Below are 25,092 nucleotides of genomic sequence, written 5' to 3' on the forward strand. Positions count from 1 at the left end.
GAGAGCTGGATTGGAAGAGAAGCCAGGACTAGAACTGGCACCCATATGGAATGCCAGTGCTTCAGGCTAGGGCTTTAACTCACTGTACCATAGCGAGAGCCCCATCTGTGAGTTTTATCAATAATTCATTCCTCTATCCTCTATTAGAATAGTAGTGTTCAGGATAGGTTTACAAAGTTTAAGGAAATAGTAACATTTAATTAAGTAACCAATTATTTTGAAATAGTTGGGCTGATTATTTAAATCTTTACTTCCCTTCATTATTTTGCTTAATTTCAGAGAGTATCTCCTCTGCAGAATTAAACAATTAATGGAGATAACTCAAATTGCAGTTTTATTTTGTATGATGTGGTGGAATGTATTAAAGTATTTGTAACATAATTTAAAATTACCTATGAGGGGCTGACACCGTGGCATAGTGTTGCTGCCTGCGGTGCAGGCCTCTCATAAGGGCACCAATTTGAGTCCCAGCTGCTCCGCTTCTGATCCAGCTCTCTATTAATGTGCCTGTGAAAGCAGCAGAAGATGGCCCAAGTACTTGGACCCCTGAGCCCATGTGGGAGATCCAGAAGAAGTTACCAACTCCTGGTTTCAGAATGGCCCACCTATGGCCACTGCAGCCATTTGGGGAGTGAACCAGTGGAAGGAAGATATCTCTCTCTCTCTCTGCCTTTCAAATAAATGAATAAATCTTTTAAAAAAACGGTGAGGTTTTGTTTTAAAGATTTCATTTGTATTTATTTGAAAGACAAAGTTACAGAGAGAGGCAGAGACAGAGAGGTGTTCCATCCATTGGTTCACTCCCCAAATGGCTGCAATGGCTAAAGCTGGGCCAATCTGAAGCCAGGAGCCAGGAGCTTCCTCCAGGTCTCCCACGTGGGTGCAGGGACCCAAGAACTTCTTCCATGGCTTTCCCAGGCCATAGTAGAGAGCTGGATTGGAAGAGGAGAAGCCAGGACTAGAACTGGAACCCATATGGAATGCCAGTGCTTCAGGCTAGGGCTTTAACCCACTGCACCATAGCGTGGGCCCCACCTATGAGTTTTATCAATAATTCATTCCTCTACCCTCTATTAGAATAGTAGAATAGTAGTTTAAGGAAATAATAACATTTAATTAAGTAACCAGTTATTTTGAAAGAACTAAGTTGTTTAAATTCAGTGTTTTATTTTTAATTGGTTTTGTTTTTTAAATATTTATTTATTTGAAAGGAAGAGTTACAGAGAGAGAGGCGAGACAGAGAGAGGTCTTCCATCTGCTGGTTCACTCCCCAAATGGCCTCCAGGACCAGAGCTGGGTGAGGCCAAAACCAGGAGCCAGGAGCTTCTTCTGGGTCTCCCATATGGGTGCAGGGACCCAGAGACTTGAGCTGTCCTTTGCTGTTTTCCCAGGAGCATCAGCAGGGAACCGAATTGAAAGTGGTGCAGCCTGGACTTGAATCAGTGCCTATATGGGATGCTGATGCTACAGACTGTGGCCTAATTCACTGCACCACAGCATCAGCCCCTTTAATTGGTTTTTAAACTTGGTGAAAGAACAAATTATTGAGACTGTAAAATCCTAATATTGATCTTTGTATTTATAACTTTAGGCCTCCTTGATAACTATTAATTCACAAGTTAGAATTCATCCTCAGGACAAAAAAATAAACCCAATATTGATTGCCAACATATTTAGGTTCTTCTTAGAATTCTGATATTAATCTCCTCTATGATCTTAGGCAATTTGATAAATATTCTTGCAAAATAAGAGGTATCGTGGTATCTGTCCATCCCCTCTTCCCTGGCAGTGACTCTTCCTGCTTAGGAGTATATCTCTGACCATTAGGTCACTTCTCCAAGGGCCTCACCCATTGGGAGCTCAGTGGAATACAGGCAAGTTGTTAGTTACTAAGGACAAAACATGACTCTGGTATACCTTAAAGACAAAACAATTATTGGGCCGGCGCCGTAGCTCACTAGGCTAATCCTCCACCTAGCGGCGCCGGCACACCGGGTTCTAGTCCCGGTTGGGGCACTGGATTCTGTCCCGGTTGCCCCTCTTCCAGGCCAGCTCTCTGCTGTGGCCAGGGAGTGCAGCGGAGGATGGCCCAGGTGCTTGGGCCCTGCACCCCATGTGAGACCAGGAAAAGCACCTGGATCCTGGCTCCTGCCATCGGATCAGCGCGGTGCGCCGGCCGCAGCGCGCCGGCCGCGGTGGCCATTGGAGGGTGAACCAACGGCAAAGGAAGACCTTTCTCTCTGTCTCTCTCTCTCACTGTCCACTCTGCCTGTCAAAAAAAATAAAAAAATAAAAAAAAATTTAAAAAAAAACAACAATTATTGGAAGCATATAAAAATGCCCATAGAACCAGTGAAAAGACTGAAGACTAGACTTAGAAGAACAGTGAGGAACCAGCACTGTGACATAGCCAGTAAAGCCACCACCTGCAGTGCAGCCATCCCATATGGGCACTGTTTCGAGTCTCTGCTGCGTCACTTCTGATCTAGCTCTCTGCTGTGGCCTGGGAAAGCAGTACAAGATGGCCCAAGTCCTTGAGCCCCTGCACCCACATGGGAGACCCAGATGAATCTCCTGGCTCCTGGATTCGGATTGGCACAGCTCTGGCCATTGTGGCCAATTGGGGAGTGGACCAGCAGATGGAAGACCTCTCTCTCCCCGCCTCTCCTTCTCTCTCTGTGTACATTTGACTTTCTAATAAATAAATAAATTTTAAAAATAAAAAAGAAGAAGAAAAACAATGAGTGACAATCATGAAAGGCCATAGCCTGGGACAGCTATGATTACACTGAAGATATAACTGTGGGGGTGGCACTGTGGTGCAGCGGGTTAAAGCCCTGGCCTGAAGCATCGACATCTCATATGGACGCCAGTTCTAGTCCTGGTTGCTCCTCTTCCAATCCAGCTCTCTGCTATGGCCTGGGAAATCAGTAGAGGATGGCCTAAGTCCTTAGGCCCCTGCACCCACCCAAGAGACCCAGAAGAAGCTCCTGGTTTCTGGCTTTGGATCAGCACAGCTCCGGTCGTTGTAGCCACATGGGGAGTGAACCAGAGGATTGAAGATCACTCTCTCTGTCTCTCTCTCTAACTCTGTCTTTCAAATAAATAAAAATAAACCTTTTTTTTTTTTTTTTTTTGGACAGGCAGAGTGGACAGTGAGAGAGAGAGAGACAGAGAGAAAGGTCTTCCTTTTGCCGTTGGTTCACCCTCCAATGGCCACCGTGGCCGGCACGCTGCGGCCGGCGCATCGCGCTGATCCAAAGCCAGGAGCCAGGTGCTTCTCCTGGTCTCCCATGGGGTGCAGGGCCCAAGCACTTGGGCCATCCTCCACTGAACTCCCGGGCCACAGCAGAGAGCTGGCCTGGAAGAGGGGCAACCGGGACAGAATCCAGCACCCCAACTGGGACTAGAACCCAGTGTGCTGGCGCCGCAAGGCGGAAGATTAGCCTAGTGAGCTGCGGCGCCAGCCAAAAAGAAACCTTTAAAAAAATAAATAAATAACTGGAATTAGGCCATGGCTGTTTTCACTGTCAAGCAGTCACCCCTGTGTCACCAGACACTGGAAGCTTCTCCCAGCACTACTGTCACTGGCATTCCTGATACCAGAACTCAATGCCACTGCCATTGCTGCATAGCTTCAGATTCTAAGTTCAGTGTTTGTGATTTGATGTAGTGCAATCCTCAACTGACTCTTCTTTTTGTGAACCAAATAAGTAAACATCTTTACTGAAAAGTTCAAGATCCTGGGAGCAGGAATGAGGAGATCCTGGAAGAAACAGTATGTAGGGAAACACTGTCCAGTACCCTACCTACCCACCCCCATCCTACCAAAGCACCTCCCACTGGTGGCACTAGGGGAACAAAGTCCAGATGCCATTGCTAATTTAAAAAGAAGGGAGTCTGCTCTTCTGGCTAGCCCCCCAGTCAGGCCAGAGTTCATACCTCATGTCTCAGTGAGCACTGTGTGTAGAGAACTTTCAGAGTCGCTTCACCCAACCAGACAAACCAAGGCCTGAGTGGAATGGGCAAGTCCCAACTATTCAGTTCAGAAGCCTGGGTATTTTCAGGCATTACCCAGTGAGGTTTGCAGTGTTGGATTTTAACAAACATAATCAAAATGAATGCAAAACTACCCAGAAAGGCAGACAGTGAAAAACTAAGCCTGGTGAAAGGGCCCTGTATCTGACTCAAAGCAGATGAGAATGGAGACTCAATTCTGAAGAAATCTTCAGACACAATCTGAAGGAAAGTAACACCAGCTGGAAGTTTATCATTGGGTCACTGAGAAATTTGTCGCAGAAGTGAGTCAAAATTATGCCCATTCAAGCCATTTGTTCTTTTGCTTGTTAAACCATAGCTAGCATGTCTAGCAAAATAGTGTAATCTAGACCAGTAACAACTATGTGAAGCCTTCTTCCTTTTGCTACTTCTGTACATGAGCATTGCCCCTGAGTGTAGTATATGTTGGATCGGGGCTGGGGCCGGGGGGAGGATGTTTGTTTTTAATTCAACCTTCAAATTGTAAAAAAAAAAGGGGGGGGGGAGCAAATGAAAATTGTGTTAAAAGAGGAAATGAACACCACTTGGAAATGATACACAAGGGTGAGTAAAAGCCTTCAGACAGCATGTAATGGATTATCCATTTACTTGGTCTTCCATTGTGGAGCAGGTGTGAGTGTAAAGGTGTATATATGTGCACTTGCATTGGAAGATGGGGTGCCTAGATCTCATTAGTTAGGAATACTTTTATCATGAAAAGAGAGAAGTGTGTGTGTGTTCTGTGTGTAACTATGAGATATGTGCCTAGCCATCATTTACTAGGAATTGCTTCTCCATCCATAATGATTATCCATGTACACTGCTGTTTTCCCATTTAGAGACCCTGCTAAAGACATAATTGATTGGCTCAAGATAAACACCAGGTTCAAAGGGGAGCAAATTAGCTTCTTATCTCCAGACAAAGATTTGATAATTGTGGAAAGCCTGTTTTCTTCCCACCTCCACATTCCTGCCTTGGTCTGCACAGAGAAATCTCAGTCTCTTGGAAATAATATGAAGAAAGTTTGTGTCCTTTCTCTCCTTTCTTCATCCCTGTGGGAATCAGTGTGGTGACTCAATTAGTAAGTTATTGCATGTGTCTGACCAAATCCTTTATTTTCTTTTTGCACATTTCCAAGGGCAGTGTGCTTACCTCTTGGGTGGCATTGGCACATGATAAACTCACCGGGTTAGACCCATTCCTAAGATGCAAGAAATGCAATTGCCAGATAAGCTGCCTGGCCTGAGTGAGTTACATCCAAAGGAAGGTTGTAGAAAACTATATTTCTGCTCCGAGTCCAGACCACATTCTCCGATCCAGTTTTACTGTAGCTATATCTCATTTGATTTCGAACTCAGAAGGTAGAATGATGTGATTAATTGGCTCCATTATGTCCCAAATAATCGAAACACCCAATCATTCTACATTGATCTCCTGAGTGATATATCTTTTACCTTTCATGTGGATGGGAAGCATAGAAAATAGATTTGCAGGGCTGTTGTAATGTAAAATGTTAAGCCACCACCTGCAATGCCAGCATCTCATTTGGGTACTGGTTTGAGTCCTGGCTGCTCCACTTCCAATCCAGCTTCCTGCTAATGCACCTGGGAAAGCGTTAGAAGATAGTCCTTGGGCCCCTACACCCACATGAGAGACCTGGAAGAAGCTCCTGGCTTCGGCCTGACCCAGCCCCCGTCATTGTGGCCATCTGGGGAGTGAAACAGCAGCTGCAAGATCTCTCTATCTTTCTCTCCCCTCAATCTCTCTATAACTCTGCCCTTCAAATAAATAAAAATAATTCTTAAAAAAGAAAAATATAAAAGGAAATACATTTGTAGAATGTGAGAACACAGCAGTTGTTTGAGAGAGTCAAGACAGAGAGGGTAAGATGGCTTCAGTCCCACCCTGGAGCCCAGCTGCATTATAGTGACATTATAAGTTCTGTGAAACACCACCACAATCTGAGAAGAGAGGTCTTCAAAAAAGCTCATGGAATAAAATTCAACTTATACAAGCTATGCAAGTATTTTAAAAAAAATTCTGTAAACATATCTTTTAATGCAATTTTCCCAGGAACATTTGAAAAACATATTTGAGAGGCAGAAAGAGAGAGGAACAGACACAGAGAAAGAAAGCTTCCATCTGCTAGTTCATTCTCCCAGATGCCTGCAAAAGCCAAGAGATGGAAACACAATTCAGGTCTCCCATCATTGCTGCTCCCCAGAGTCTGCATTGGCAGGAAGCCCAAATCAAGAGTCAGAGCTGGGAATTGAACCGAGTTACTCTGATGTGGAACATGGGTGTCTTAAGTGGCTTCTACATCACTAGCCTAAACACCTAGTGATTTAGCCCAGTGACTTATCAACCTGGACAAAGAACTTTTTGATGTACCCATGTATTTGAATTTTGTTTTTGTTTAGGCTATCTCAAGTTGTTCTATAATTTACAAAGAATCCTAAGTAAAATACTATCAGAATCTCATTATTTTCATCCATAATTGGCAATTTTAATACATGTCCTGTGTATCTAAGTAGGAGAATAAAAATGAGATTATAGAGACAGAAAGATCCATACACCAATATGTGGTTGTTTAGCCTTTTTCCTTAACAGGAAATTACTATTTCTTGACCCGATCTGCTCTCTGTTTAGAGTCCTGTAGTTACTAAAGTGTGACTGTATATATAGTAAATCAAAATTTTCTTACTTGTAACTCCATTTCGTTTATCTTAATTCTCTCTTCTTGGGTCACACAGAATAAATGCAATCTCTCTTGTTCAGAATGGCCCTTGAAGTTTATGAAGACAGCTATCAAATTCTTGCCTTTCCTTTGAGAGCCTGGGTATTCTCAAGTTATTTTAGCATATGCCATGATTTTCCTGCATCAGTGTGCCTGGAATGACCAAGTAGGTTTGCATGTAGGAGTTAGAAAGAGAGAAAAAATGTAATTAAGGCTTGACATTGCAAAAGAAATTTTAAAAAGTTTCTGTTAAAAGAAATGAGCCACAGCTTCATAGAGTTTCTAAATCTCTGACAGAGTCAAGACTCAGATTTTTAAAACCCCAGAAATTTCTGGAAAGTTCTAAGTCATAACTTACTCTGTGTCTTTTTATAATATTTACAAGTTTTAAACAATGATGAGTGACCATAAGAATAAGTGGGTGCTGTGGCATAATGGGTAAAGCCGCCGCCTGCAGTGCTGGCATCCTATATGGATGCCTGTTCAAGTCGCAGCTGCTCCACTTCTGATCCAGCTCTCTGCTATGGCCTGGGAAAGCAGTAGAAGATGGTCCAAGTCCTTGGGACCCTGCACCCGCATGAGAGACCTGGAAGAAGCTCCTGGCTCTTGGCTTCGGATAGGCACAGCTCCAGCCACTGTGGCCAATTGGGGAATGAACCATTGGATGGAAGACCTCTCTCTCTCTGCCTCTCCTTCTCTCTCTGTGTAACTCTGACTTTCAAATAAATAAATCTTGAAAAAAAAAGATAAGTGGTGAATCACTTTTTGGTGATGAGGTTATACTAAAAGTTTCAGAGGTTTTCTATAAAAGTAGATACAATACCAAACTCATTGATAAGAGTATATATTTAAACAACATGTAAAAATTATCTCTATTTGACAATATAAAAAGTTTAAAAAAGAAAAAATTATCACTTGATACTAAATAACACTAACTGAAATTGGAAAATAGTAATACAAATATTTTATATTAAAATATTAAAAGATAAAAATTCTAAATACACAAAACATGAATTTATCTGGTAGTACTGATCTTTCTAATGTGATAAATATTCCACACATAGAAAAAATTTTTCATTTTCTGTAGATATTAGTTGCATTGTTAAGAGTGCATTGAGGGGCCAGCGCTCTGGCATAGCGGGTAAATCTGCTGCCTGCATCACTAGCATCCCATATGAACTTCTGGGAGTAAACCAATGGCTGGAAGATCTTTCTGTCAGTCTGCCTTTTGAATGAATGAATGCCCCACAAGGTGGTGTTGGCTGGCTGATCAGGAGGCTGCTCTTCCAATCTTCATCTGGCAGAAACAGGCCCTTGTCTGATTTCCTGCTGGGGTGGGGTCAGCAGGTTCAGCAAGGAGCTGACCCTATACACACAGAAACTTAGTTCAAGGAGGTGGTGGAATACAGGGCATATCACAGCTGTGCAGTCAGCGAGGCCCAACAAGGGGCTGAGTGGCTACTCCCACCCAGAATCAACAAGATACAACCAGGGAGTTGGATTCAAGCCAAGTCAGTCTCCTGCCCCCACTGCTTCACTCTTCAAGTAAGCAGGACCCACTTCAAGCTGGCATCAGTAAGAGAATAAGGTGTTGGAAGTCAAGGCAAGGTGGCACTCTGGTTACCTCCCTTCCTTACCCTGGTATTAGAGAGGCCTGGGTCACCTCCTTTGATCTTTGATGCATCTCTTTCTTATTCCAGTTTTCCTAAGACTTTCAAAAACCAACATAGGGAATGTCTAACTATGAGTAGAACATAAAGGGACTTTGTTGAAAACACTTCTGATTGACCTTTGTTTTTGAGGGGATCTGAATCCCGATTGAACTTGCAAGAATAATCTTTTCATTCATTTGAAGGTTAGCCAAAAGTTATCCCATGACATTAAGAGAATGGTCCCTCTTCTGAAAAGTCTAAGCCTTCCACGTCTTCCAATTAGTTTGTGTAGTGGTGTCTGACTATCTACACTGTAGAAAAATAAAGGGTAAAGACAAAAGAGTAAAGACTCCCTTTACGTTAAACGGTGTGAAATTTCCTGCTTAGAATGTGTGTGGGAAAGGCAAGCCTGATAGATTTGGTCAGTAAGGAAACAATGAATCATTGTTTAGATTCAGACAGTTTATGATTTACTAGACAATGAAAGTTAGAGAAGCTCAAAGTGCCAGCTCTGATGTCCCTTTGCACCAGGGTGACACTGACACCAAAGAGGCCAGATGGCTGCTACCTGGATGCCTTGCTGCTGAGGAGCTAATGTCATGTACCTGCCAAGCAATGCTCCAGTCTGCAGCTGTACTGTCAGGAGGGTGAGGCAGAGAGTCTCACACATCATCAGGTGGCAGGGGGCAGTGAGAAATTGTCACAAGGGCTTCCTCATAGACTGAGAGACAGGGCAGGGTCGGGGGTGGTGGTGAATGAAAAACAGCCTTGCAGCAGCTCCTCACAAGCCACTTAGGATCTCACATTTTAGGAGGCATAAAGGGTGATCCACCAAGACCTAGACAAGCAGCCAGGCCTGGAGTCCAGGGCCTGTGTGGATATGTGTAAGACACCATGGTGGAGCCATCTCCTACATTCCGTCTCTGCAGCAATTTATTTATGAGACTATAATTTTGTTAATCAAAAATAATGATGTTGGCCTGGATGAGTTATTTTTGAGATGAACAAAGATCAAGCAGAATGATTATTTGACTCAGAAGACATTAAATTAATAGATGAGGCTTCACTCAACCTGAAAGTCATTGATTGGTTCAAGTCTTAAATGGTAAGAATAAATAAATCCCAGTTAGCTGCCTCTGTTTCCACTCCACTGCACCCCAAGCTTTTTCTCCACACACATGCCCTCCTTTATGGAACAAGTATTGACAAATGAGAGACAGAGGCAGGAAGAATCCAGTAAAAAAATTACCCTTTCTTCTCCTGAAGGATTGTTCTGTTATGTAGGGTTTCCTACATGTTTCCTGGGGTGTGCTGTGTGCCCAAGCAACCAGCTGTGTAGACAGTAAAGGTCCCAGTTGGTAACCATACTGCAGGCTTCTTCTCCCATGTCCTTTTTTTTTTTTAAGATTTATTTATTTGAAAGTCAGAATTACACAGAGAGAGGAAAGGCAGAGAGAGAGTTCTTCTGTTCACTGGTTTACTCTCCACATGGCCTCAACAGCCAGAGCTGCGCCGATCTGAAGCCAGGAGCCAGGAACCAGGAGCCAGGAGCTTCTTCCGGGTCTCTCATGCGGCTGCAGGGACCTAAGGACTTGGGCCATCTTCTACTGCTTTCCCAGGCCACAGCAGAGAGCTGGATGGGAAGTGGAGCAGCTGGAACTCGAACCGGTGCTCATATGGGATGGTACTGCAGGTGGCGATTTTACCCACTATGCCACAGCGCTGGCCCCAATGTCCTTTTCTCTGTTCTTTTCTTCTCCTTAATGATTTTCTAGCTCTGGGTTTCCCCTCCACCCCCAGTAAAATTTTAGTATGTCCCTGTCTCAGGCACTATTTTTTAGCAAATCTGAAACAGCTGGGGCTGAGCTAGGCTGAAGCCAGGAGCCAGGAACTCCATCCAAGAATCTTATGTGCACAGCTGGAACTCAAGTACTTGAGCCATCATCCTCTGTTTCCCAGGCATATTAAGGGAGTTGGATAAGAGTAGGAAAGCCAGGACTCAAGTCAGTACTCCAATAGTGGATGCGGGCATCCCAAGTTTGGGCTTTAACACACAGCATCACAATGCCCACCATGTTGCTATTATCATATCTAATGAAATAACAATATTTCTTCAGTGTTGTCTAATACAGTATTGTCTAATAACAATATTTCTTCAGTATTGTCTAATACCAGTATAAGGGTAAATGTCCACAATTGTCTTACAAGGCTTAGTACAGGTGTGTGTGATCTTTGAACCAGGATCCAATAGAATTCATTATTTCTTTCATTCAGAGCTTCTATCCCCACCCCTCTGCTTCTTGTCTCATCACTAACTTGCTGTAGAGACCACAGCAGTTGTCTTAGAGATTATCCCACATTCTAGATTCATCTGTTTCCTTCTTTGTGGTGTTATCTAACTAGTCTTCATGTTTCCTGGAAGCTCCTAAGTGGGAAATAATTTTTTTCTTTTAGATATCAATTTTTGACATTCTTAATAACTTTATTTATTTATTTATTTATTTTTATTTGAGAGGCAAACAGAGAATGATACAGGCAATACTTTTCTGTCTTTTGGTTCACTCCCCAAATGTCCATGATGGCTGGATTTGAGCCAGGCTGAAGCTCGGAGCTGGGAACTTAATACTGGTCTCCCTCATGGGTGGCAGGGACCTAACTACTTGAACCATCTATCATCTACTGCCTCCCAGGTTGCAGGAAGATGGAATAGGGAGCCAGAGTAGGGCACTAAACCCAGGCATCCTGAAATGGGGTAAAGGCATCTTAATGATGTATTAATTGCCCTAGAAGTCAGTTTTATGGCTTGATTAGATTCTGATTTTGTTTTTTGGTAAGAATATTTCATAGGTATGCTGAGTGTTTCATATGGCATTAGGGTAGTTTGCACACAGCATCTGAAGTCCTACTTGCAGTGATAATTGGATTATTAGACCAGGTAGCCACAGCCTAATCTACATCATAAAGTTTCTCATCAATCTTTCATTAATGATTTAATCCATTAATGATTATTGCCTCAACTCTTTATTACATGTGGGATTGCTAAATGATGATTTTTTCCAATTCTATTATTTCTTTCATAATTATTATAAAACATTTATTCATTTTTTGAAATATAGGTCAATCAATCAGAAAAGGCAACGTAAACTTTATTTTTTTTCTTTAGTTAACAATTTAAAATTATTTATTTGTTTATTAATTTATGGTATTTGTCCTGTTCTTCTATTTGGGTGGCAGGGACCCAACTACTTAAGACATTACCTGCTGTCTTCTGGTTATGCCTTGCCAGGAGTAGGAAGTGGAGCTGGAATTCAAACTCAGGTACTCTGACATAGAATATAATTTTCCCAAAGGGAGACCTAACCACTAGGCCTACCTCAGGACAATTCTAGAATAAGAAATTAGTGCTATTGCACAATACATTTTTTTCTTTCTCTCTCTCTCTCCCTTCTTCCCTCCCTCCCTTCCTTCATTCCTTCCTTCCCTTTTTTTGTTGGCCTGAACTTTGGAGCATCATTGAAACGTCATGAATTTTTCTATTTTTGTATTTAGTGTTTCACACAACTTCATGCTGGATGACCTTCGTTACTTTGTGTGTAGTAGAAATCTAAGCTTTTGCATTTTTGTGCCACATGACAACTTTTCAGTCAACACTGGCCTGTATACAGAACAGTTGTCCTATAAGAGTACATGCAACTCCCATGCAGAACCTGCATATGGGGATGCATATAACAGACTTCTGTGCTGAAGGATGTCACAATTCAGGATGATGGAGGTTTGGTGGGGAGGGTAAGCAGAATCCTCTGGGTGTGTTATGGTGTGAGGAATAGCACAGAAGAGAGTGGCTAGTTTTCACCAGAGGAAATACATGAAGGAAGATCCCAAAGCAAGTTTATAAAACAGAGAAAGATAGGATGTGAAAAATGAATCTGGGCTAGAGAGCTTGCAGAGGATCTTGGCAATGAGGAGCCATAGAAGGTTTGCAAACAGGGCTATCTCATCAGAATTGTGCTTTCTCTTAAGAGCAACAGAGTGACAGGCCTACAGACAGGAAACTACTGTGATAGTCCTAGAAGGTTAATAGAATGGGGATGTGAGGGGGCATGAGGGCACTTGGTATTCAAATTGATTCATCAGATTTTGCTTTTATTTTATTTGAGAAGCACAGAGAGATCTTCTGTCTATTGGTTCAGTCCTCAAATGCCTGTAAAGACTGGGGGCTAGAAGCTGGGAATCCAATCCAGGTGTTCTGTGTGGGTGGCAGGGACCCACCTTGCCACCTGCTGCTTCCCAGTATAGGCAGGAAACTGGAATCAGGAGTGGAGCCTGGACTCAAACCCAGCCAATCCTAACTACTGGGCCAAATGCCCTCCTCCTTTCCTGAACATGGGGTAATTATAGACTGGTATTTGGCAGAATGCTGATTATATTAGTTTAAAGGTTTTTTTTTTTTTTTTTTCCTTCCTGCAAAACGTGTGCTAAACTGGTTTTGTGAGATATTTTCAAATTTTGTTAGGATTCCAGCTTTCTGTTGTGGAAATCATATTAGGGGTCAGTTTCCAGTTGCCTAACTGATTTAAGATGTTCCTGGGATTTGTTATAATCACATAGGATTAGATGACAGACATGGACACAATACTTGCAGTTCCCAAGAGGAGGGCGTGTCATGCAGTCCCGTGGGGAAGCAGCAAGTTTGGTCAGGAAGCAGAAGGACAGGGGAAAGCGAGGCCAGAGCCTTTGTTGTGATTTTCACAGGCAAGCTGAGTAAGTTTAGGATTAGGTAGTTGGAGTAAGTTTGGCATGCTCTGGGCTATGGGGTTGAGTCCTAATGTTCAAGTGCCAGCCTGGGGGTGATTGAAATTGCAAAAAGCAGTAGATGGGAGACAGATTCAGGGTTGGTCGGTTGCATGTCAAAGGTGTGCTCTCAGACAGGTTGGTTACTAACTCGAGCAATTCACTAACATTGGGAGGGGCAGGCCTTTCCTTGGTCTTCAAGACCCCAAGATGACAAAAGCTTCATAAACTGAAAAATAAACACGGAGGGCGGAGCCTGCTGTGTGGGGCTCACCAGACACAGGGTCTCACTCCTGCCTACGTCCTCTCTATCCCAGCTTCTGCCACTTTGCAGTCCCAGTGGGTTGGTTGCAGGGAAGACCTGCCAGCACCATGGAGGACGAGGTGTTCCGCACCTACAAGAAGATGGACAAGATGGTGCAGAAGAACATGGTTGGAACATTGGATTTGCTGAAGGAACTTAAAAATATTCCTATGACCCTGGAATTGTCATAGCCCACGAGAATCAAAATGAAGTTACATCTTTAGCAAAGTCTCTCATCAAATCCTGATAAAAGCTATTAGATGAACCATCAACAGAAAAAGACCTTGAAGAAAAGAAAAAAGATCTGTAGTTACATCACAGAGTAGCCCTGATGCAAGAGAATAGAAAGCTCCAGTGGCAACCTAAGCAGCAGCAAGGAGAGATAATGCTTGAGATCCTCACGTTTCGTCTTTTCCTCCGCATCAAGCACTTCCGATTCTGTGCAGTTAAAGTGTAGGGAGATGCTGGCTGCAGCTCTCCGAACAGGAGCTGATATGTTGCTATTGGAGCTGATGAGGAACAACTGGGGTCTCAAGTTGAGGAAGTTATAAACCAAGAAATAAGGAATACAGACAGGAAATTCAAACATAGAGTGCAAAATAGGATAGCGACTCTTTTTAAAGATGCAGAAAATCCAAATTTATGGAAAAATGCATTATGTGGTAATATTTCTCCTGACTTATTAGCTGGAATGGTGGCAGAGAAAATGGCTAGTGACGAGCTCAAGGAGATGTGGAAAAACTTGGCCAAAGAAGCCATCAGAGAACATCTGGTGGCCAAGACAGGTGGAACCCAGATTGACTTGTTCATGTGTGGCAAATGTAACAAGAAGAACTGCAAGCCCATAGTACTGATGAACAGATGACCAAATTTGTTGTCTGCAGTGAATGTGAAAATCAATGGAAGTTCTGTTGAGTTGGAAGAATTGGCAAAATATCTGGACCATTAAGAAAATGGATTTTTGTAATTAGCTTTAAAACTAGGCCAAGCAAATAGTTTACCTGCAAAACAGATTTTTAAAGCAACATTCATCCCTTAGTTTTCAATAGAACATCCCTTCCTTAAATGCCTTTTGTAGTCAGATCAATAGGGTCACTGTATAATAATTGTATGGCATCTTTGCATTTATTTAATAAATATAAATTTTGTAAGTACAACTTTTGGACCATGGCTGCCCTTCCCACCATTCCTGCCCTCCTGCCCCTAAACCATCCTGCTCCCTCTCCCATCCCACCTCTCACCAAGATTCTTTTTTTTTTCAAGATTTATTTATTTGAAAGTCAGAGTTACACACACACACACACACACACACACACAGAGAGAGAGAGAGAGAGAGAGAGAGGTCTTCCATCTGATGGTTCACTCCCCAACTGGCCACAACAGCCGGAGCTGTGCCCATCTGAAGCCAGGAGCCAGGAGCTTCTTCTGGGTCTCCCACATGGGTGCAGGGGCCAAGGACTTGGGCCATCTTCTACTGTTTTCCCAGACAATAACAGAGAGCTGGATCAGAAGAGGAGCAGCTGGGACTCGAACTGGCTTCCATATGGGATGCCAGTGCTTCAGGCCAGGGTGTTAACCCGCTGTGCCACAGCGCCGGCCCCCAAGATTCATTTTTAATTATATTTATATGCAGCAGATCAGCTCCATAATAAGTAAAGATTTCAACAATTTGCACCCACACAGATACACAAAGTTTAAAGTACTATTTGAAGACTAGTTTTACCATTAATCCTCACAGTACAACACATTAAAGACAGAGATCCTACATGGGGAGCAAGTGCACAGTGATTCCTGCTGTTGACCCACCAATTGACACTCTTATTTATGACGTCAGTGATCACTCGAGGCTCTTGTCATGAGCTGCCAAGGTTATAGAAGCCTCTTGAGTTCACAAACTCCGACATCATTTAGACAAGGTCATAATGGCATCTTTTTTTTTTTTTTTTAAAGATTTATTTATTTTACTTGAAAGTCACAGTTACACAGAGAGAAGAGAGGCAGAGAAAGAGAGAGAGAGGTCTTCCACTCTCTGGTTCACCCTCCAGATGGCTGCAATGGCCGGAGCTGAGCTAATCTGAAGCCAGGAGCCAGGAGCTTTCTCCAGGCCTCCCATGAGGGTGCAGGGGCCCAAGGACCTGGGCCATTCTCCACTGCTTTCCCAGGCCATAGCAGAGAGCTGGATCAGAAGTGGAGCAGCCTGGTCTAGAACCGGCACCATATGGGATGCTGGCACCGCAGGCGGCGGCTTTACCCATAACGCCAGAGCGACGGTCCCAATGGCATCTGTTTTAAAACTTTATTTTTCATTTTTATGTTATATTAATTAATTAATTTCATCAATTAATTTTTGGCAATTTATTTTTCTCCTTAAAAGTTCCTTTAACTTCTGCAGTAGAAATTTTCTGTTACTCTGTTAACCCATAAATGAAAATTACATTGCTCTCTATTTTGGCATGTACTTATAAGAAATATTAAAAGAAAATAAAAGGTAATATAAGTTTATCAAATATGGTGTGTATTCAAATGATACTTGATCAGCTTATTTAAATTATACATAATATTTGTACTAGCATATGAATTCGATTTTAATTATTCACAAGTCTGGGGTAATTAGATATTATTCTGCTTCTGTTACTAAGCATGATCATCAATTTTTGTAATTTTTTGTAAATGCACATGTGTATTACTTGTTTTTAATAGATTTTACTTTTGGAAATATGAGTTGACTTTGTTGAAATCAGTTTGATTTTGTTGTTTATTTACCTGTTTGAATTTGTAGTGAATTTTAGTTTTGTAGAAAATTGCTTTTGTAGTTTAGTAGGATTTTCATAAATGCCCTCACAGCAAAGAACAAAACCTTCTGACAATTTTTTCCCCTTTCATAGGAAGACATACTTAGAAGAAAATGTTAGAATCTTAGTATAGTAAACAGTTCATGACTTAATTTTGATCTGAACATTTATACTGACCAAAGATTAAACATAAGAATTGTATAAATCAATACAGCTGTGATCTTTCAATAGAAAAAAAGAGCACATGCAGCAGAAAAATCCCTGTTGCTTAGTGTATTTTGCTGTGCCTTTGCTATGTTTAGATGTGTTTAGGTACACAAATGCCACTGTGTTGCAGTTTCCTGTGCAGTAGTCAGTAGAATAACATAAATATAGGTTTATGGCCTAATAACAATAATCCATAGCATATAGCCTAGGTTTATGTAAGTATGCATATACTCTGTGATATCTGCACAAAGACAAAATTGCCTGAAATGCATTTCTCAGTGCATACCTCTATTGTTAAGTGATGCATGACTGTATATGTAAAATTTTATCTCAAGGCAGTAACTTTTTAAAAAAAGATTTATTTAGGAGCTGGTGTTGTGGTATAATGGGTTAAGCTGCTGCCTGCAATGCCAGCATCCCATACGGGCAAGAGTTTGAATCCCAGCTGCTCCATTTCTGATCCAACTCCCTGCTAATGTGCCTGGGAAAGCAGTGGAAGATGGCCCAAGTGTTTGGGCCTGCCAATCATGTAGGAGACCTGGAAGAAGTTCCTGGCTCCTGGCTTTGGCCTGCCCAGTCCTGGCCTTTTCAATCATTTGGGGAGGGAAACAGCAGATGGAAGATCTCTCTCTGCTCTCTTTTTCATTTCTCTCTCTCTCTGTGTAACTCTAACTGAAACAGTTACAGAGAGAGGGAAGGAGGGAGAGACAAAAAGAGAAAGAGAGAATTTCCCATCCTCTGGTTTACTCCCCAGATGGCTGCAATGGCCATTTGGAGTGGTAAGCACCCAAGCCCTTGGACCATCTTCTGCTTTTTCCAGGCCATTAGCAGGGATCTGGATTGGAAGTGGAAGAGCTGAGACTTGAACCAGGCCCATATAGGATGCCAGTGTTGCAGGTAGCTCAACTGACTGTGCCACAATGCACTAATTTTAGAAACTAGTATTTATTTAGATAATGAATAAAACTGCAATTACTTGTTTTATTAGGCTCACTTTAAATTATGTATATAAAAGGAAATGCACACCATTCATTGTAAGTATACCTAAAATTTGGTTGGTAATTATATACTAATGTTCCTTTTTTACAGATTACACATTTATATTCAAAATTTCCGAAAAAAGTTTGAATTGAAGGATATAAATTAAATGTCAAATATTTTTATTTCTGTTCAAATAAGAATATCAGTTTCATCAGAGTTGCTATAGTAAATGCTTTGAAAAACCTGTACACATGTGACGGTTTGGTATGAGTTGTTGAATTTGAGTTTTTGATTGGAATGAATGAAGGGGTATAATTTTAGACGTTAGCTGACTCATGTGTGGGAATGTATGGCATTCAATCAAATGAAATGCAAACTGCTATTTGGTAGTAATTCTCAAAGTGAGGTTTCAGGACTTCTAGAGGTCACTGAGACTCCATCGGGGCTTTGCAAAGTCCTCCTTTTTTTAAACTATGAATTGTATGAGGTGGAATGCTCTTAATACCTAAGGTATAACAACATATCACAACAGATTGAATGCAAAGGCAGAATACGAGAATCCAAGTGTCTATATTAAGCTAGACTGCAAAGAGATTTGTTAGAAATGTCTGTTTTCTTGAAAAAGATAGTCACTCCTAAAAATGTATGTATCAGCTTTATTATTTTTAAAATTAATTAATAAGCATATATCTCAACTTTTTCTGTTTAAAATGTTTTCAGTTTACATTTTAAAATATGCTTTCTACAACACTGTGATATCAGCATTTTTTAAAGGTTTTGTTTATTTGAAAGGCAAAGTTACAGAAAGACGCAGAAAGAGAGAGATTTTTTCATCTACTGGTTCATTCCCCAAACAGCTGCAACAGGCAGGGCTGGACTAGGCCAAAGCCAGGAGCCAGGAGCTTCTTCCAGGTCTCCCAAGTGGGTTCAGGGGCCCAAGTACTTGAGGCATTTTCTGTTGCTATCCCAGGTGCATTAGCAGGGAGATGGATGGGAAGGAGCAGCTGGGACTTGAACCAGTACCTAAATGGGATGCTGGCATTGCAAGTAGTGGCTTTGCTCATTATGCCACAGTGCTGCCCCTGTTTTAAATTTTAATACAATGGATACGGATACATATAAAGGCACTTCAAAAATTCATGTCAAAATGAGAGTTTGAGATCCATACATAGTTTTTTCATAGTATGCCTTTTTATGAACGTTTTGAAGACCTCTTATATGCATTAATTTCAATTTTTTGCACCAAAATACTATTCATTTTTCAATTTGATCTTCCACAAACTTTCTGAACCACTTTGGTGTAATCCACAGAAATGAGAGCTTTTTAAGTTCTCATTTTTAAATTTTAAGCGATCTTGAGGCTCAAACATTTGAGAACCGGTACTCTGTTATATCTTGCACTATATGTTTAGTAATCATATGTATAACTAAGGGTAGATTTTAAATACACATATATTCATGGCATTTGTAAACTTAATTATATCGTTTGCTTTGTTTAAATATTGCCATGAAGGTTACAATGTCTAATCATAATTTAAATTTATACTTGGTTTAGGAATATAAAATTCATTTTCCCCAGTGACATTGATGCCAAACAGAGGTCTTTTTAAATAGAGAGATGGATCATTATACTTCAACATGACACATACAGCCAAATGTATCAGCTTAGATTTTAGTGAATTTGAAGGAAAAGGATATTCAAGGCTTTCCCTCAGTTTTTTAAGTTTCTTTTTAAATTGAGTTATTTTTTAAAAAGTATTTATTTGAAAGGCAGAGTTATACACAGAGAGAGAGAGAGAGAGAGAATCGCCATCCATGGTTCACTCCCCAAGTGGCCACAGCTTAACCTGCTATGCCACAATGTTTAAATGTACTTCTCTTGTTTTTGAAAATTTTATTTAGTTGGAAGGCAGAGCTACAGAGAGGGAGAGATAGAGACAGAGGTCTTCCATCTGCTGGTTCACTCACTAAATGACCACAATGGCCAGGGTCAGGCCAGGCTGAAGCCAGGAGCCTGGAGAGTCATCTGGGTCTCCCAAGTGGGTGCAGGGGCCCAAGCACTTGGGCCATCATCACTCACTGCTTTCCGAGGAGCATTAGCAGGGAGCTGGGTTGGAAGTTGAGCAGCAGGGACTCGCACCAGCGTCCCTATTCAGGATGTTGGCATTCTAGGCAGTGGCTTAACTCTATAGGCCACAATGTTGGCCCGTATAAATCAACTTTATAGAGTGTTTTAAATTTAGACCAAAAGTGAGCAGAAAGGGCAGAATTTCCATATCTCCTTGGACAACAGACCTGCACAGCCTCCTTATCAAATCTAATACCAGAGCAGTACACTTGTTACAATGGATGAACGTACACTGACACATCATCATCCCCCCAAGTCCACAGCTTACATGAAGAGTCACTCTTCACACTATATAGTCTATGGGTTTTGACGGATGTGTAACAACGTGGATCATTATGGTATCATACAGAAGACTTTCACTATCCTAAAAATCATCTGTGTGCTCTAGCTGTTCATCCCTCTCTCCCTCAACTCCTCATCTTTGTATTGTCTCCATAGTTCTGCCATTTCCAGTATGTGTTACAGCTAGAATTACAGGGTATGGAGCCATTTAAAACTATCTCGGCTTCTTCTAAAGTATATTTGATGACATTGTTGACAAAGTTAGGTCTGACATGGCAACTTTTTTTGTAATGTTTATCTACTCTCTGTTATAATAAAAGCAACTCATCTGTCTTGGTTCTTTATCCACACACATCACAGCCCGTGCTGTCAGCTCCTTGTAACCAGGAACTCCATTTGTTCAATTTGGGGTCACAGTCCCAATAGGGTACAGTTCAGCTTACAAATTGGTTCTGTCTGTTAGTTGATGAGGGTGGTCTGGTCAGCCGAGTGGTCTTGGAATTAAGTCTTTAAGTGCTGGTAGAAAAGAGCTTACTTCACAGTAACTATTTCAGTGACAAATGAGAAAAATTGTCACATGCCCCCTTCACATGAGAGCAATTTTGGTTTCCTTTGGAGACCCCTGGGGTTCTAGTTATCAGGGCACTTATTCGGAACTCTCTGAAATTGGTATCAAAAACAGTCCTGGTCAGTCCCTGGTGCCAATCAAAATTAATGAGGACAAGGTTTTGGGGTGAAGGAAAGAGACCATTTACTCTTTTGACAGATGAGTGCATAGCAGGCTTCCAAGTCTCAAGGACTACCACTATGCCAGATGAGGGTGTTTGGGGGCTTATAAAGGGGTTACAGGAAGTGGGGTGCTGGTGTGGCAAAAGCATGAAAGAACTCCAGGTCTCTGGGGTCAGGTGCCATGGCTTTTCACTAGATCGATGACAAAATGCATTCTTTTTCCTGGTGGTCCCTGAGATTCACACGTGGTGAGATTCGATCTAGCCCGGCCAGATTAATTAATTAATGCATTAATGCTCTGGAAAAGAAATTGGGATAAGGAACAAGGCAATTTGTGCCTTAGGACACTGGTTCTCAGCAAGCCAGCCATCCAGTCCTGAAGCTGGGCTTCCCCGCTTTACATTTTGAGTAGTAAACATTATTTGCTTACTTTATTTCATACGCGGGTTACTACTTTTGAACCAAGAGTGCCAGAACATCTGGTATTTACATAAGAATGAAATGGTTGGAAAAAGGCGCAGAGCTGTTTGGCAGAGAGAGACCCGAAAGACTTGATCGGAGATGTGGTTAAAAAAAAGTAGGAAAAAGGTATTTTGTGGTAACGTGCAACCAACCAGTTAAGAATCTGCAGAATGTGAGGGCAGAGGCTGAAGTATGAAAGTCCAATTTTTCCAAAGGAAACCACCTGTTCCGGATTACTCCTTTAGGTTTGCCTAGAGGCAGCAAAACCGAATGGCCGTTCTGTGTGCACTGGAGTAGGGTCCCGCAAAGAGGTTAGCAGGAGGTGCTTCGTCACTTCAGCTGTGCACTCAAGCCCCTCCGGGGTCTTCCGAACTGTTCAGCACGGGAGCGCTGAAGACAAGTCTCCTATGATAGTACTGTGCTGAGTTCGGGCGAGTGCTCTAAGACTCACACACAGCGTTGCTGTGGAGCGAGCGTTGCTGCTGACCCGTGGCAGATCCAGGCCGGGTTTTGCTACCAACCGGGGGCGGTGTTTCGGAATCCGGTTGTCCGCTGTGGGAGGGGCTCTGCGCCGCCGCCCGCGAGCAGGGGGCCGGGGCGGGGCTTGCCGCCGGCGATGGGCGGGGCCTGAGCGGGGACTTCCCCAGAGCTGAGCTGCGCATCGGGTGCGGAGGGCGGGCGCCCGGCGGTGGTTGGGGGGCTGTGAGGCGGGGGGCTGAGGGGGGCGCGGGCGAGCGAGTGTCGCGTCGCCGACACCAGGTAGTTCCCCGGGGCCTGGGTCCCGGCCTGGCGGGCGTTGCGGGGAGGCGGAGGTCTGCTCGGCCGCCAGTATGTGTGCGTGCGCGTGTTTACCAGAGGCCGCACGCCGGGTGCGGGTCCCTCTTCCTTCTCCTGGCTCCCTGGGGTAGGACGTGGAGGCCCGCGACAGACCCGTTGCTTCCTGCCGAGCAGGCGCTCCCTCCCCAGTACCCCCACCCCCGGAGCGTTGCCGGGATCGCGTTCCGCAGAGGGCGCGAAACCTCGGGCCCCCAGCCCCGGCCGTGCGGGGGCGCGCAGTCCGCACGTGCTGGGCCGGCGGTGGGAGAGAGCCCCAGGCTTGAACTAGGTTTTAAAGCACGTGTCTGTCTCTGTCCTTTCTGCTTTTAGGGTTTTGGCCAAATTGGGCCAGGGCACAAAGTAACCACTTAACTCCCTTCTCAGCGAGGAAGCGCGGGAGAAAGGGTGAGTAGGGAATGGTCAGGGGTGGAAGGAGCCGGGACCGCTTCCTCACGGAGCCAGGGAGAGAGTGTGTAGGGCCAGGACCGCTGCTGAGCCGCGTGGCTTCCAGCTGTGCTTTGGAGGTGACAGGCTAAGCCCTGGCTGAGGGAGCCTGCAGGGCTGGCTGGGATGCCTCGGCGTGGGCACTTGATCTGACAGAAAAGTGCCCGTGCCCTTCACCTCCGTTAGCCTGCTGAGGTTAATCCTGCCGCTGGCTGCCCCTTGGCTAAACCCTGAGGCAGCAGGGCACTAAAGAGTCAGCGTGCAGCTGGATTATTAACCCACCCAGGGATCTTTTTTAATTTTAAAACAAGGCGTCTGAAAAAAAAATCTTTTGGGACCCTCAAACACAGTTAATAGCGTCATCACAAGTGTTACTCTTAGGGGCCTGCCTTCAAGGTTACAGGAGAAGGGATTTCGTGAGGAGACAAATTTTGAGGCTGGGCCTTTTTTTCTTACCTTTTAGTTAGTTGGTGTCCCCCCCCCCCCCCCCCATTCTGTTCTCTTAAAAGTTGTGAAACAGCCCACTGTTTATTCTTGATTTTCCATGTAGTCTCTTCTGGAAGTTTACGGTCCCCTGTATCGTGAAATGAACACAGTTCCTCTCAAGGTTGCAAACCCCTGGTGTCTCACATATGTAAATAAACTTTTTAAACTAGTTACAATTCAGGTTGGTCTGGCGTTGTGGCATAAGGGGGAAAGTCCAGTCGCTGCATGTGACACTGGATATTCCATGTGGTCTCTGGTTCGAGTCCTGGCTACTCCACTTCCAATCCGACTCCTTGCTGATGCACCTAGAAAAGCAGCAGATGATCCTTGGGCCCTTGCCATCCCTGTGGGAGACCCGGATGCAGTTTCTGGGTGCTGGTTCTGGCTTCTGCCTGGCCCAGCCCTGGCTGTTGTGCCCATTTGGGGAGTGAACCAGTGGATGAAAGCTCACTTGCTCTGTCTCTATAACTCTAAATAAGTAAATAAATCTTTAAGAAACAATTCTGTTTAGCTACAGGCAAGAACATAGTACAATCATATTCTGGAATACTTGCACAGGACAATTACGGTTGCTCTCTAAGGCGGTCTTGACATTGGCTGCTGTGTCTTGAACCTGTCAACTTCTTTCTTTGTGCTCAAGTGGGAAGTAACCATGTAATTAATAAAAACCAGGTAATGGTAGGTTATTGTTGATAGGTTCATGCATTGATTCAATAGATATTTTATTATTTCTTGACTACCAAGTGCTGAGCACTTTGGTAAAAGGCTGGTGAAACTGACAACACATAATGTCACATGTAAATAAGGATGGAGATGGCCATTCTGGAGTAGGCATTTCACCAGTTTTCCTTGGCCTTTCTGAATAATTCTGTAATTCTGTGTTAACATCTAAGAACCTCTCTATACTACTGATTTTTTAAAGGATTAATTTATTTGAAAAGCAGAGTGAGGGGGAGAGAGAGAGAAACTTCCATCTGCTGGTTTATACCCCAAATGCCTGCAATAGTCAGGGTAGGACCAGGCTGAAGCCAGGAACCAGGAATTTTATCCTGTCTCGCAGGGCTGTCTTCCATGCCTTTCCAAGGTGCAATCGCGGGGAGCTGGATAGGAAGTGGAACAGCCAGAACTCAAACCTGATATGGGGTGCTGGCAACACAAATGCAGCTTGGCCCACTGTCCCATCACACTGGCCCCTATACTACAGATCTTCATGGTTTGCAAGTCTGTACACTGTTGTGGGAGAAGTGTTGTTATTCTTTCTGCTCCTTTCAGTAGAAAACTTTCAAGGATGACCAACCATGGCGGTTTGTGTTTTGAAGTGAACAGTGTTATCATTTTCCAGGGTAATAAATGCATTTTTTAAAGGTTTATTTTTATTTATTTGAGAGTTACAGAGAGAAGTAGAGACAGAAAGAGAGGTCACTCCCCAAATGGCTGCGATGGCCAGAGCTGAGCCTATCTGAAGTTGAGAGCCAGGAGCTTCTTTTGGGTCTCCCACTTGGGTGCAGGGGCCCAAGGAGTTGGGTCATCTTCCACTGCTCTCCTGGGCCAGAGCAGAGAGCTGCATTGGAAGTGGAGCAGCTGCTAGAACTGGAGCCCATATGGGATGCTGGCACTTCAGGCTGGGACTTTAACCTGCTGTGCCACAGTGCTGGCCCAATAAATGCATTTAATAATGAGAAAAGGATAACTTTTTGGGTTGTTCTTTAAGAAGACCTAATAATAGAAACATGGACCATGCATGCACTTAGGAAAATAAATACTGTAACAGACAATCTGTGCAGGTTTCTATAACCTCATTTCTTTCTTTTTTTAATAATCTCTGAACTTTTTTTTTAAAGATTTATTTTTTTATTTGAAAGAGTTACAGAGAGAGGAGAGGCAGAGAGAGAGAGAGAGAGAGAGAGAGAGAGAGAGATCTTCCGTCTGATGATTCACTCCCAATTGGCCACAACAGCCAGAGCTGTGCCCATCTGAGCCAGGAGCCAGGAGCTTCTGGGTTTCCCAAGCAGGTGCAGGGGCCCAAGGACTTGGGCCATCTGCTGCTTTCCCAGGCCATAGCAGAGAGCTGGATAGGAAGAGGAGCAGCCGAGACTAGAACCGGCACCCATAAGGGATGCTGGCGCTTCAGGCCAGGTTGTTAACCCACTATGCCACAGAGCCAGCCCCAATAACCTCATTTCTTAATTCAAGTGAGAAAAAATCTGTTGTCTTTTTCTGGCTATAAGGATCATATAAGATC

At 43.3% G+C, this 25,092-nt stretch overlaps 1 protein-coding gene and 2 pseudogenes across 4 annotated transcripts in view; 2 read left to right on the forward strand and 1 right to left on the reverse strand.

Annotated features, from left to right (window-relative positions):
* Positions 1 to 8,460, reverse strand: part of LOC127491538 (histone deacetylase complex subunit SAP18-like) — a 61,801-nt pseudogene extending 53,341 nt beyond the window's left edge.
* Positions 8,461 to 13,591: 5,131 nt separating this feature from the next.
* On the forward strand, positions 13,592 to 14,438 carry LOC100347733 (transcription elongation factor A protein 1-like; annotated as a pseudogene).
* Positions 14,439 to 21,686: 7,248 nt separating this feature from the next.
* IMMP2L (inner mitochondrial membrane peptidase subunit 2) overlaps positions 21,687 to 25,092 on the forward strand; it is a 1,099,135-nt gene continuing 1,095,729 nt past the window's right edge. For 2 of the 4 annotated variants that reach the window (XM_008258379.3, XM_051849666.2), the window contains exons 1-2: positions 21,692 to 21,769; positions 22,251 to 22,325. The gene's annotated coding sequence lies outside the window, so the exon portion shown is untranslated. Of the gene's footprint in view, positions 21,864 to 22,250; positions 22,326 to 25,092 lie in introns of all 4 variants that reach the window. The other 2 variants (XM_008258376.3, XM_008258377.4) reach the window with 2 other exon arrangements.

Source organism: Oryctolagus cuniculus, chromosome 3 (assembly GCF_964237555.1).
Source record: "Oryctolagus cuniculus chromosome 3, mOryCun1.1, whole genome shotgun sequence".
NCBI classification, from domain to species: Eukaryota; Metazoa; Chordata; class Mammalia; order Lagomorpha; family Leporidae; genus Oryctolagus; species Oryctolagus cuniculus.